Source organism: Gracilinanus agilis, chromosome 3 (assembly GCF_016433145.1).
Source record: "Gracilinanus agilis isolate LMUSP501 chromosome 3, AgileGrace, whole genome shotgun sequence".
NCBI classification, from domain to species: Eukaryota; Metazoa; Chordata; class Mammalia; order Didelphimorphia; family Didelphidae; genus Gracilinanus; species Gracilinanus agilis.
In genome coordinates this window covers 255,579,505-255,591,924 of record NC_058132.1, presented here as the reverse complement: position 1 = coordinate 255,591,924, position 12,420 = coordinate 255,579,505, and the positions used below count along the sequence as shown (strand labels likewise).

General features: G+C 39.5%; 1 non-coding gene across 1 annotated transcript; it reads right to left on the bottom strand.

The window, feature by feature from the left end:
* Positions 1-2,863: 2,863 nt before the first annotated feature.
* Positions 2,864-2,968, bottom strand: LOC123243434. The gene has a single exon (XR_006505961.1). It is a non-coding gene; the product is annotated as a U6 spliceosomal RNA (small nuclear RNA).
* Positions 2,969-12,420: the final 9,452 nt, after the last annotated feature.

Below are 12,420 nucleotides of genomic sequence, written 5' to 3'. Positions count from 1 at the left end.
AAAAGAAAAGAAGTGTTACATGAATAATTAAAAACAAATGTTTAACAACTGAAAGATCATGCAGCTAAAGGATACAGGAATTTAGAAACAAACTGCCATTGATTTGATAATTTCTAAGCTTTATGAATACGTATTAATGAGACAGAGCAGGTCAGAAATCTATAGCCCCACTCTCTCAGCATCTAAACTAGAAACTTTAATAGAGTTTGGATAGCTCAGAGCTCACATACGGTTCTGAGGAGAGCAGAGAACAATCTATAATTTCCAATTATATTTTTTTCCTCTTGGAAGGCAAGGATTCTCTAGAGAACAATCCATCACTTGCAGGCTCATTAAAAAGGCAGGCCGTCTCTGCATCCAAGGATTTTTATTCACACCTGTCTCTGACCACAATCTACTTCAAACAGTCTGGTTGAATCTCCTTGGTTGACTTTTCCACTTGTTTCTCCTTTCTAATAGTTTTCCCACAATTGCTCATTTAGTCTTCCTTTAACAAAAGATAACTCCATAAACACAAATCTCTCTTCAAGGCAGGCAGTAAGGAGAGTCTGGGCTGACACGAAAGACATATCATTCTCAAGCAGGCTACTCAGTTTCTGTCAGTGAGAGGACCACAGGCAGTTCAAAATGAGGAACGGAAATGGCAGAGCTGAGGCATCCTTGAGAGAACAAGATGGGGGATCAGCGTGAGCCAATGAGGTCATAGGCAGCTAGCAAAAGTGCGAATCAGCAATAGGTCAGGATTCCAGATAGGCAGGCAAAACTTAAAGAATTAGTCAGGTTTCAAAGGTTAACATTAGCAATGAATCTGGAAATTTGGTGGGGAAAATTGAGAGATCAAACAATGAATCTACACAGTGAGGATTTATGAGCCCCCCAAGAAAAATCAAGATGATAGAGTGATATAGCCAGTCAGTCAGTCAATGAATATTTATTAAACACCTACTATGGGCCAGACATACTTCTAAGCAAAGGGGATATAAAGTAAGTCAGAATTCAGTCAAGGAGCCTGGACTAGATTGAGTCAAATCTTTGCACCAATTAGGAAGACTATATGCCCTTGTGATGGTCACAGTTAACACTTTGTAAAAACCAGGTGCAGATGCGTATTTGGTGATGAGCAGTTGCCCACTTTGTGACTACAGACAATACGCAGAATTAGGAAATGCCTCACAGGTAAACTAGAAAATAACCCAGCTGTTTTCACTTGCATTTACCAATTCTCTCCCAGGAAACCAATTACCAGTCCATAAAAAAAGGTCTACCAAAGAGTCAAGTGACTCTTGTCAGTGATCTTTGATGGAGGAAGGCCACTTCCTCTAACACAGTAGGAGGGGAATTATTTGTGGCCCTGGAGAATCCCTATTATACAGAGCTATTTTGGTATTTCTTCCCTGCCTGCCCATTTATGTAAACTTTGTGTGTCTTTCTAACAGTCCCTAATATTGCATTGGGGATTTAAGGTCTATTTGTGTGTAAATTGGGAAGATATAATTCCTCTACCTTTGGATTGTGCTCATTTCTGAATAAATGGGAATATCCAGCCCCACCTTTCTCCAAAAGTTGCCCAGGATTCCATGGGTGAGGCAGCCCTGAACCAAATACAGACTCTTCTGGTGTCTTAAAAAATGCATTTTTAAAGCCTGACCTCTTCCCACTTTTGAATATACCCCCCAAAATAAGCATTTCTTGTCAGCAGTTTACAGCAAGAACCAATTCCTGTGTTTGGCTAGCTGGTAACCTTCAGGTAAAAGTCAGCTATAAACCAGCAAGGTGGCATAGTAGATATGGAATTGGAATCGGGAAGATCTAGGTTCAAATCCAGGTTCCGACTCTTAAAAGCTGTGTGACCTTTGGCAAATCACTTGATCCCCCTTTGCCTTACTTTCTCATCTATAAAAAGGGGATAATAGCAGCATCTACCTCACTGAGTTTCTGTGAGATTCAAATGAAATAATATCTAAAGTGTTTTACAAGTCTTGAAGCATTATATAAAAGCCAGCTATTATTATAAGGTCAATGAGAAAATTCAACTGCTGACAATAATCTGAGAAAAAAGGCAAATCCTGCCAGGACTTACTGTTGGTTTGTTTTTTAAGGAACCGTTTCTAATTCCACTTATGCCCTCCCATAATACATTTTGGTATGAAGGAAACCCTGCGTTCTCTGTGGCTATGTCAGTGAGGCACAACATCTGGCCAGTTATACTAGACTGGAAAGGGTCTGCAGTGAGTGCTAAAATAAACTGTCTTTCCAGTACTATCCTCTAATTCAGTTTGGGAAATCTCTCCAGAAAAGTGGTCACCAGGTCACGGTTTTTTTGCCTTCCTCTTCTCATCTAAAAGCTGAACGGCTACAGTCTCCCCTTGGTGATGGGAATGCCAAATGGCTCAAATTGTAGACTTTGGGAAGATCTTTAGAAATATTTCTAATGTAAAAAAACAAAAGAATATTTTTGAGCTGCTTTTAAAAAATAAAAAAGTGATTTTTATACCACATTTCACTTTTTCTAATATTTTAGTTGTTTAATCATTTTTAGTTATTTCTGACTCTTCCTAACCCTTTTTGGCATTTTCTTGGCAAAGATAATGAAGTGGTTTGCCATTTTCTTCTCTAGATCATGTTACAGATGAGGAAACTAAGGCAAAAAGGATTAAGTGACTTTTCCAGGGTCACACAGTTATTAGAAAGTATCTGAGGCTACATTTGAACTCAAGAAGAGGAGTCTTCCTGACTTCAGGTCTGGCACTCTATCCCACTCCCCCACCTAGCTGCCCTGCAATATACCTCCCTACCTCTTCACCACCACCCCCCCACCACCCCCTGCCCCTGATAACTCTTCCCACCAGCAACTGAGGAAATAAAAAATATAGACTGCCTTGTGGATGTTCCTGTCATCCTTGTGCAGGGACCTTGCTAATAAAGCCATTTTCATTCCAATTTTAGTGTATGTGTTGCCAGAGCGAGCCAGTCTAGTTTGTTTTTATATGAAGAGATTTTGCTGATGAGTTGCTGTTAATTCCTCTAGGGAAAAGTGTTTTCATCTTTTCAGTCTCCTCCTCTCACTAACTCCAAAGAACTTCTTAAATCCTCCATTTTTCCTCCAATTGGTTCAATCTAACACTTAGCATGCTTCCTTAATATTGGATGTCTTTCACAGAAATGAACTGATTTGTAGGCATGGCTTCAGAAATATTAACCTTATAAATGGCTATTTTTAACCCTGTTTGCTTTGAATTGGCTTGGTTTTAGGCTACTAAATAATCAAAGGAAGTCCCTGTCCCTGCTGGGAAATCTAAAAACAGTTAACATTTTACATAACCCTCAAAGCTAGAGGGGAGCTTTACATGCTTCATCTTCTTTGTTCCTCACAACCAGGCTGTAAAGTTGGTATTGCAAACATTATTATCTCCATATCACGGATGAGGAAACTGAGGCTTAGTGCACTTAAGTGACTTATTTATGTTCACACAGCTATCAAGTTTCAAAGGCAGAATTCAAACCCAAGTTTATCTTCATGGATAAATATCTACTTTCCTTCTATTATACCATCTAATATGTTGATATTACAACATACTCAACAAATGAACAGATTCCTGGTAGTAGTGATGTTGTCATATAGAACTTTACAAATTAAAAGAAGAGACTTGAACTGAAAAAGAGATGATTTTAAGAAAGTCAAAGAAAGTTTTACCAAGGGATGATAAAACCTTCTCATCCCTTTAAGCCAAACCACCAAATCTGCCTCATTGGTGAATAACAAAAAAAAAAAAAAATGAAACAAAATAGGTACATTAAAACATTAAAAGGTAAATGATGAAAAACATAAATTAAAATCTGTAAAATTAAAAAAAAAGAAAAAAGTCAAAGAACGGGGCAGCTAAGTGGCTCAGTGAGTGTCAGGTCTAGATACTGGAGGTCCTGGATTCAAATCTGACCTTAGATATTTCTTAACTATTGGACTCTGGGAAAATCACTTAACCTCAACTGCCAAACCCTTGATTAATATGTCAATTCTAAGACAGAAGGTAAAGGATTTTTTTAAAGCACTGGGAGTGGGGGTAGGGGTCAACTGGGTAGCTCAGTGGATTGAGAGCCAAGCCTGGAGACAGGAGGTTCTAGGTTCAAATCTGGCCTCAGACACTTCCCAGCTGTGTCACCCTGGGCAAGTCACTTAACCCCCATTGCCTACCCTTACTACTCTTCTGCCTTGGAGCCAATATTGGCTCCAAGACAGAAGGTAAGGGTTTAAAATAAAAAAAGCATTGGGATGGGGTGGAGGCACAGATAGGTGGTTCAGTGTATAGAGAGCTGGGTTTGGAGATGGGAGGTTCTGGGTTCAAATTTGACTTCAGACACTGCCTAGCTGTATTACCCTGGGCAAGTCATTTAACTTCAATTGCCTAGCCCTTACCACTCTTCAGCTTTAAAACCAATACAAAGTATTGATTCTAAAATGTAAGGTAAGAGTTTTAAAAAAAGCAAGCCAGACAAGAAAAAGCAGGAAACAGATGGAGAGCGTAATTATTTAAGGAAATAAACTAGTAGTGATAAAGGAAAATTATTTGAAAGAATAATGTGGGAGAAGGAAGAGCAACAGTAAAGAATGAGACATAAAGATGAATCAAAATTTAAAATATTCTAATTCAATTTTTTCCAATATTTTTTCTGGATTTTTGCCAGAGGAAAGGGTCCAAGTGAACACTACGAAGCTTTGTACTATTTTGAACTTTATCTGTTATGATCCTGGTTTCCATCAAATTCTCTTAGAGGTAGACAGTAAAAATCTGGCTCTTAAAATACATTTCACTGTGACTTCACACCATTGATTTTTTGCAATGACAGGATGCTTTTTCAATTTAAATTTTCTGACATGTTGCTTTTCATTTTACCAAGGTTCAAGTTGTGCCTTCCTTGAAATGACTTCCTGGAAGTCATTTCTAGTTTTATTAATGTGGCTTTCTAGTCACCTAAGGGCATGAAAAAGTATACCCACAAAGAGTTGGGCACTTTCAGACGAAGGGGATATTTCAAGATTTCTCTGCCCTCACCACACAAGTGACCCTACCATGTCCTTCTGATCATTCCTGGTTCCAATATGGAGATAAAGGAGAACCACGTCTACCCGGGTTCAAGGCTAGAGTATCATTGTTCAGTACCCTTCTATGCCCTAACTAACCAAACCTTCTTGTAGCTGCTGAATGAATGACCCACCCATGACATCCTCATTTCATCCCTAAAATTGAACCTGAACTAGCAGAGCCCCTACTTGAGTTAGAACATCCCATTAGTTGTTCTATTATAAACTCATTCATTTATTCAACAAACTGTTATTCGGCTATTATGTGTAAGGAACGGTGACAAGCATGGTGTCGCCTGCCTAAAATCAGAAGGGAAAGGAACTAGCATTTATTAAGTGTCTACTATGTGCCAGGCATTGAGCTAAGGACTTTACAAATATATCTCGTTCTATCCTAACGTGTCTTTGTGAGCCTTTTCAGAGCTCGGATCTCTTTTTTATACTGTAAGAAGTGATGGTTCCTCTCTTAAAAATTACAAATACAACCTGAATACCAAGGTTGATACTAGGCTGCTTTACTGGGACATATTATAAGCAGAGAAAACCAGAACTGCTTATCTCTTATGCCTCAAAATCAGTATTTTTACACTTGGATGAATAAATCAAATAGACTAGAATTTGGACTAGATTATGATATTCTATCAGCAAGAGAAGAAACTGGATAGAGCACTGGATGTAGAGTCCAGAGAATAGTTCAAATCTTGTCCTGGACGCTTACTAGCTATGTAACTCTGGGCAAGTCACTTAACCTCTGCTGGCCTCAGTTTTCTTTTTTGTAAAATAAAGATGATCATTGTACTCACCTCACAGGGTTGTTGTAAGGATCAAGTGAGATACTATATGTAAAACACTCTAAAAATCTTAAAATGCTATTAAAAAGTTATTTTTATTTCATTATTATTGTCCCTTAATCACAAAACCCATTTGCATTGTGCGGGAAGTTTCTTTGAATGTCTAGCATGGGAGGCAGGTAGGTAACTTAGTGAATTTGAGTTGAGAGACAGGGGCTAGAGATGGGAGGTCTTGGGTTCAAATTTGACCTCAGACACTTTCTAACTGTGTGACCCTGGCAAGTCACTTAACCCCCATTTTATGGCCCTAACTGATCTTCTGCCTGGGAACCAATAAATAGTAGTGATTCTAAGACAGAAGATAAGGGGTTTCGTTTATTTATTTATTTATTTGTTTGTTTGTTTAGCCGTTTATTCATTTATTTATTTATTTATCTATTTCTTTATTTGTTTGTTTGTTTATTGAGAGAGAGAGAGAGAGAGAGAGAGAGAGAGAGAGAGAGAAAGTAAGAAGGAAGGAAGGAAGAAAGTCTAGCTTGGCAAAGGATGGGTCTGATCATTTGTATTCAGTCATTACCAGCCATATTCTAATGGAGGGAGGGCTAGAGAAGGTGGAAATATGCCTAGGGCAAGCAGCATAAAGCTTTTGGGATACCTGGCCTGAATGTCTTTTAATTGGTAAAGGGTATTCTTGAACTTGGAGACTCCTTCTGCTAATGCAGATTAGCATCTAAGCAGCATAAAATGTAATCTCAAATCAACTTTTTAAGGGATGGGGCAGGAATAGAGCAGAGCAGTCCGGAGCAAAGTTCATTCACTTGGGATGTTCCAGCTGGGGAGTTGGGAGAGGTAGTTAGTAGCTTCTTATTTAGATCGATTGTTCTAACTTGGTACGAAGTTCAGTTCCTTATTTTTATTTTTTTAAGTCATTTCTACATCCCAGTAACTCCTGCCCCCTACCTCGAGACAAATAAGTGCAATCAAGCAAAACAAATTAACACAATGTTCATGTCTGCAAATGTGTGCCTCATTCAGCACCTGTAGTGTACCAGCTCTGCCAGTCACTTCCCAAATCATCAGTCTCCAAAACTGACAATTAACTATTGCCTTGATCAGCTTGACAAAGTGCTTGATTCAAAGCAGTTTTTTCTCCTTATGATCTTCATTTAAATTATTCCCCTGGTTCTACTGACTTCCTTGAACTCAATTGTTTTGTACATTAGAGTCCCAGTAGCTGCCTTGGGGCACCCCACTGTACCCCTGCCAGTGCCCTACCCTAGAATTTTATGCATAGTCTTCTCTAAAGTCCTTGTCATTTCAGACAAATGGAAAAACCAACTTTCTGATTTTTCAACAGGCCGGATTATTTAAGAGTTGGAATTGGGAAAGAAATAATTAAGTGCAATAAATTGTATAATGGGCAACGAAAATCTGTCTAAAGAGAGGAGAGGAGAACTGTCAAAGCTGTTTCTTCTGCCTGAAATAGCAGCTGTGTCTAATGTGCTTTCCTTCCTGAGAGTATGCAGTTTGAGTCGAGAATGGCCACTCAGATCCAAGTTATCAAAAGGGTCTCCCTCATTAGCTATCAGATTGTACCTCTGTCCTAGGCATGGTGTCCATGCTCAATCAAAAAGGTGTTAAAAAGAATTTAGTCACAAAGTTGCCAGGAATCTGCTATGTATAAAACACAAAGAGTTAATCCGCAATATTAAATGTAGATCACTGAAATGTCCTACCTCTAATCTCTTCTATAAGAATAAAAGATTTTACCCAAATTTAAAAAAAAGCTACCTAAAACCTCAAAGAATGCATCCAGATATGGGACGGGAACATTCCTTAAGTCGTTTTTAAAATTTGTGTGTTTCCCCTGAATTTCAGCCATCTTAAAATGAAAAATAGTAATCACAGTCCTCCTTTCCCTCAGAAACGGAAGAGAACATTGAGGAATCTTTGGATCCTTTTCCTTTAAGTGAATACCTTTAGATACGATTGCCTTAGAGTAGAAGGATCAAACATGATGCCTATCATGGGCCCCTTCTAGATGCTGCCTGAACCAGGTTAAAATATAATTTGGAAAATGTTGCTATTTGGTTGTTTCAGTCATGTCTGACTCTTCCTGAACCCTTTGGGGGTTTTCATAGCCAAAATACTGGAGTAGTTTGCCATTCCTTTCTACAGCTCATTTTACAGATAAGGAAACTGAGGCAAAGAGGTTTAAGTGACTTGCCTGGGGCTACACACCTAGTCAGTGTCTCAGGCCAGATTTGAACTCAGGTTTTCCTGACTCCAGGCATTCCATCCACTAAGTCACCTAGCTGCCAATTGGGAAATACTTAATATAATATAGATACAATAAAAGACAGCAACTGTTAATAAGTGGCGTTCTATTTCAATCACTCATAGTTACCCTTCCCTTCTCCAGCTCATTTTATAGATGGGGAAACTGAGGCAAATAGGGTTAAGTGACTTGCCCAGGGCTACACACCTAGCCAGTGTCTCAGGCTGGATTTGAACTCAGGTTTTCCCGACTCCAGGCATTCCATCCACTAAGCCACCTAGCTGCCAATTGGGAAATACTTAATATAATATAGATACAATAAAAGACAGCTAATGTTAATAGGTGGCGTTCTAAGTTAATTGCTCAGAGGGACCCTTATGTAAGGGCTAGTGATGCTTGTTCTATATGAATTTGACATCACTGTCTCAGAGCTTCGACACCCAGCTCTAGTTTTCTAAAACACCCTAAGGGTTATTGCAAAAGAGATTCAGTCAGTCCACTAGGATTCATTAAGTCCCTCCTTCCTTCGTGCAAGATGCTGTGCTAAGTATCTAAGAATACAAAGGCAAGCAAGGACCCATCTATACTTTTGGGAACTTGTGGGCTAACAGGGAAGATGACACAAATACAATTCTACACCAACAAACTATAGGCAGGATAAATTGAGGAGAGTCTCAGGAGGAAGACACTAGGATTAAGGATGGGATTTCAGCTGAGCCTTGAAGGAAGCCAGGAAAGGGAGGAGGCAAAGATGAAGAGGAGGGGGAAGCCCTTTCAGTTGTGAGCTGAAACCTCATGCATGAGGACTAGCAGGGACGCCAGGGTCACTGAATCATGGTACAGAGAGGAGAGTGAGGGGTACTTACTTAGGAGTGGAAGTACTTTAAAAGCCAAAATGAGGTTTTTCTATTCAATCCTGAAGGTAATAGGAAGCCACTGGAGTTTGTTGAATAGGAGGTAATATGATCAGACCTTTAGGAAGGTCACTTGGACAGCCAAATGGAGGAAAGACTAAGTGGGGAGAGACTCATGGAGGAGAGACCAATCAGCAGGCTTTGGCAATAATTCAGGCATGAGGTGATGAAGGCTTCTATGGGAGCAGCTGCAGCGTTAGAGTAGAGAGGAAGGTGTAGATAAGAGATATGAAGAAAGGCAGCTAGGTGGGACAGTGGACAGAGTTGGAAGCTAAGGGATCCTGGGCAAGTCATGTAATCTGGTTTGCCTCGGTTTCCTCATTGGTAAAATGAGCCAGAGAAGGAAATGACGAACCACTCTGATATCTCTACCAAGAAAACCCCAGATGGAGTCACAAAGAGCTGGTCAAAACTGAAATGACTGAAAAACCACAAAGTAAGAAGCCACAGGACTTGACAACTGATTTGATTCAGGGGTTGGAGAGAATGAAGAATTGAAGATGACATCTAGATTTCAAGCGTGGGTGACTGGGCAGGTGGCAGTGCCCTCTATGCTAATAAGGATGTTCAGAAGAAGGGAGAGTTTGAGGAGAAAGATAATGAGTTCAGTTTTAGACATGTTGAGTTTAGACACATTTTAGATGATGTGGTTTGAAGATGTTTTAATGCTAAAAGGACCTTTACTTGTCAATTCATACAAAAATATTATAATTTTAATTTGAAATTAAAATTTCCATCCTACTATCTCTATTTTCTTTGCCTCATTGATTTTTTTTAAAATGGACTGCATAAATTGACACAGCTTAGTCCATGGAAGCATTCCTAAATTAATAGGCATTGGAGATGCAAGGATGGAGGTCAGGAGAGAGGTTAGGGCTTGACAAGTAGGACTGAGAAGTAGAACTGCCTAAAGACAATGGTCATTGAAGCTTGAGCTCATGAAGTAAAATAGAAAATGCAGAGGGTCTAAGACATAGCCTTGGGGGACACAATGATTATTGGGGGTGAGTGGATAAATATTCAACAAAGGAGGCAGAAATTGAAAAAAAATCTCAGCAAGTTTTCAAAATAAAACCAATTTTCTTTCATTTTAATTTAATAAAAGGAAATATACCATTTAGCACTTTAATTAAAATAGAGACAACAAAAAAATTAACCATACCTAAATTTTCATCTCAAAAAAAAAAAAGGCTCAGCATTTCTGACCTAGAGAAATAAGAAGAAAATTTTTTTCCTCCCTTCCCCACCTTACAAGATAGGGAAAACACCAGCTAACCATAGAAATGTACATGGTCCCTAAAAGTCCCTTTATAGGAAAGAGGATCCATAAGGATTGAGAAAACCTGGGTTCTGATATTGAATCTGTTGCTTACTTCTTTAATCACTGTATTCTTTATCGGTTGTTGGTGGTGAAGATTGTGGTGCCTGTGTGACCACTTCTGCAGCCTTGAGTTCTCTCATCCAATTAAAAAATCCTTGCTAATTCCCTAATGTGGGCAGCTAGGAAATACAGTGCATAGAGTATAGACTTGGAGACAGGAAAAAAATTCTTCCTGAGTTCAAAACTGGCCTCAGATACATACTAGCTTCATGACCTTGAGCAAGCCACTTTAACCCTGTTAGCCTCAGTTTCACCATCTGTAAGATGAGCTGGAGAAGAAAATGGCAAACCACTACATTATATTTGCAAAGAAAACCCTAAATGGGGTCATGAAGAGTCAGACAAGACTGAAGAACCAACAACAAAAAACAAACTGCCTACTATAAACAAGGTACTGTGCTAAGCACTTGGGAGCCAAATATGATAAAGAATTGAGTCTCTCCCTCCAAAAGTTTTCAATTAAATAAGGGGATTAAGTAAATACATTTAATTAAATTGTTAATTGAACAAAACCTAAAATAAGTTTAATACAAAGTAGAAGGCAATAGAGACAAAAAAGAAAGCCACATAAAACATTCTAGGAAAACTTGAAGAGGGAAGCATCTCTTTCCACTAAAGTTTTCAGGGAAGGTTCAGGGGAGAAATATCTTGGAGGAAGAAATTTAAAAGGAGGAGTTGGGGACAGTTAGGTGGCTTAGTGGATTGGGAGCCAGGCCTAGAGATAGGAGGTCCTGGGTTCAAATATAACCTGAGATATTCCCTAGCTGTGTGCCTAGTTCTTGCCTTTCTTCTGTTTTAGAACTGATGCTAAAACAGAAGGGAAGAGGTAGGATATGGGTGAGAGAGAAAGAGAGAGAGAAAGCATTAAGGAGAAAAGAGCAAAATAAGGCAGGAAAGAAGAAGAAAGGCTAGGACCACACTCTGATGCCCTTAAATGTCAGGACTGGTTAGCTATACTTTATAAGGATGACATTTGTAAATTAAGGGCTTTGGATAAGATGATCTCGAAGCTAGTATTCCTAGGATCCAAAGGCAGATACATCTTATGATTCCTCTATTTGGATGTCATTCTTGTAATACCTCCCACCTTGAGAACAGCCATTTTTTCTGTAAAGTTGTTGGTCTCTGCAGTGCTAGATAACTTAATCCAGTGATGGTGAATTTTTTATAGCCCAAGTACCCACACTGTACCCTCATGCTGCATGCTAGCTTTCCTGTTACCCCAGACAGTGGAGGGAGGAAGCATTCCCATTGGGCTGCTAGGCTGAGGGGAAGGTAAAGTGAAAAATGTCCTCAGGTGAGGGAGAGAGGAGGCAAGAAGCAGCTCCTTCCAGCACTTGTACCATAGGTTTGCCAACACGGACCTACTCAGTGTTCCTCAGTCCTTTGGCAGTGACATCAATCCATCCCTCTGCCATGTAGAGCCTTAGTTTTTCCTGAGGCTTAGACTAGGTAAGTGTCCGGTCCTTAGTCATTTCCCTAGTGTCAAAAGATACATCTGAATGGGATCTCCCCAAACTCCCATTCAGCTCTTAGTCGTTTCTGGCTGTTCCTAACCCCATTTAGGGTTTTCTTGGCAGAGATACTGGCAACTCTATCCTCCTTTAAACACCCAGTAAGGTCTCCTCCATCTTCCTAACTTTCTAGCAGAGCTCAGCTTCTGCTTTAGGGACTGAGGTAGGTTTTTATTTGTGACAAAAAGGCTTAATTTAATGGGAATATTTATATAGGCTCAGTAGCCACAGGCATCTCAATTTTTCCCCTTATTACCAGGAAAACAAACTGATTGGGTAGAATGTGGATCCAGAGCATATCATACACAAAGCATCGTTTTTCTGTGCAAAGCTGCCCCCAGTGGGAGAGGTACTTCATCCTGCTCACAGCTCATCTAACACACACACACACACACACACACACACACACACACACACACAAACACAAACACTCATTTGCAGGTTCTGAAGTAATAGACTGAT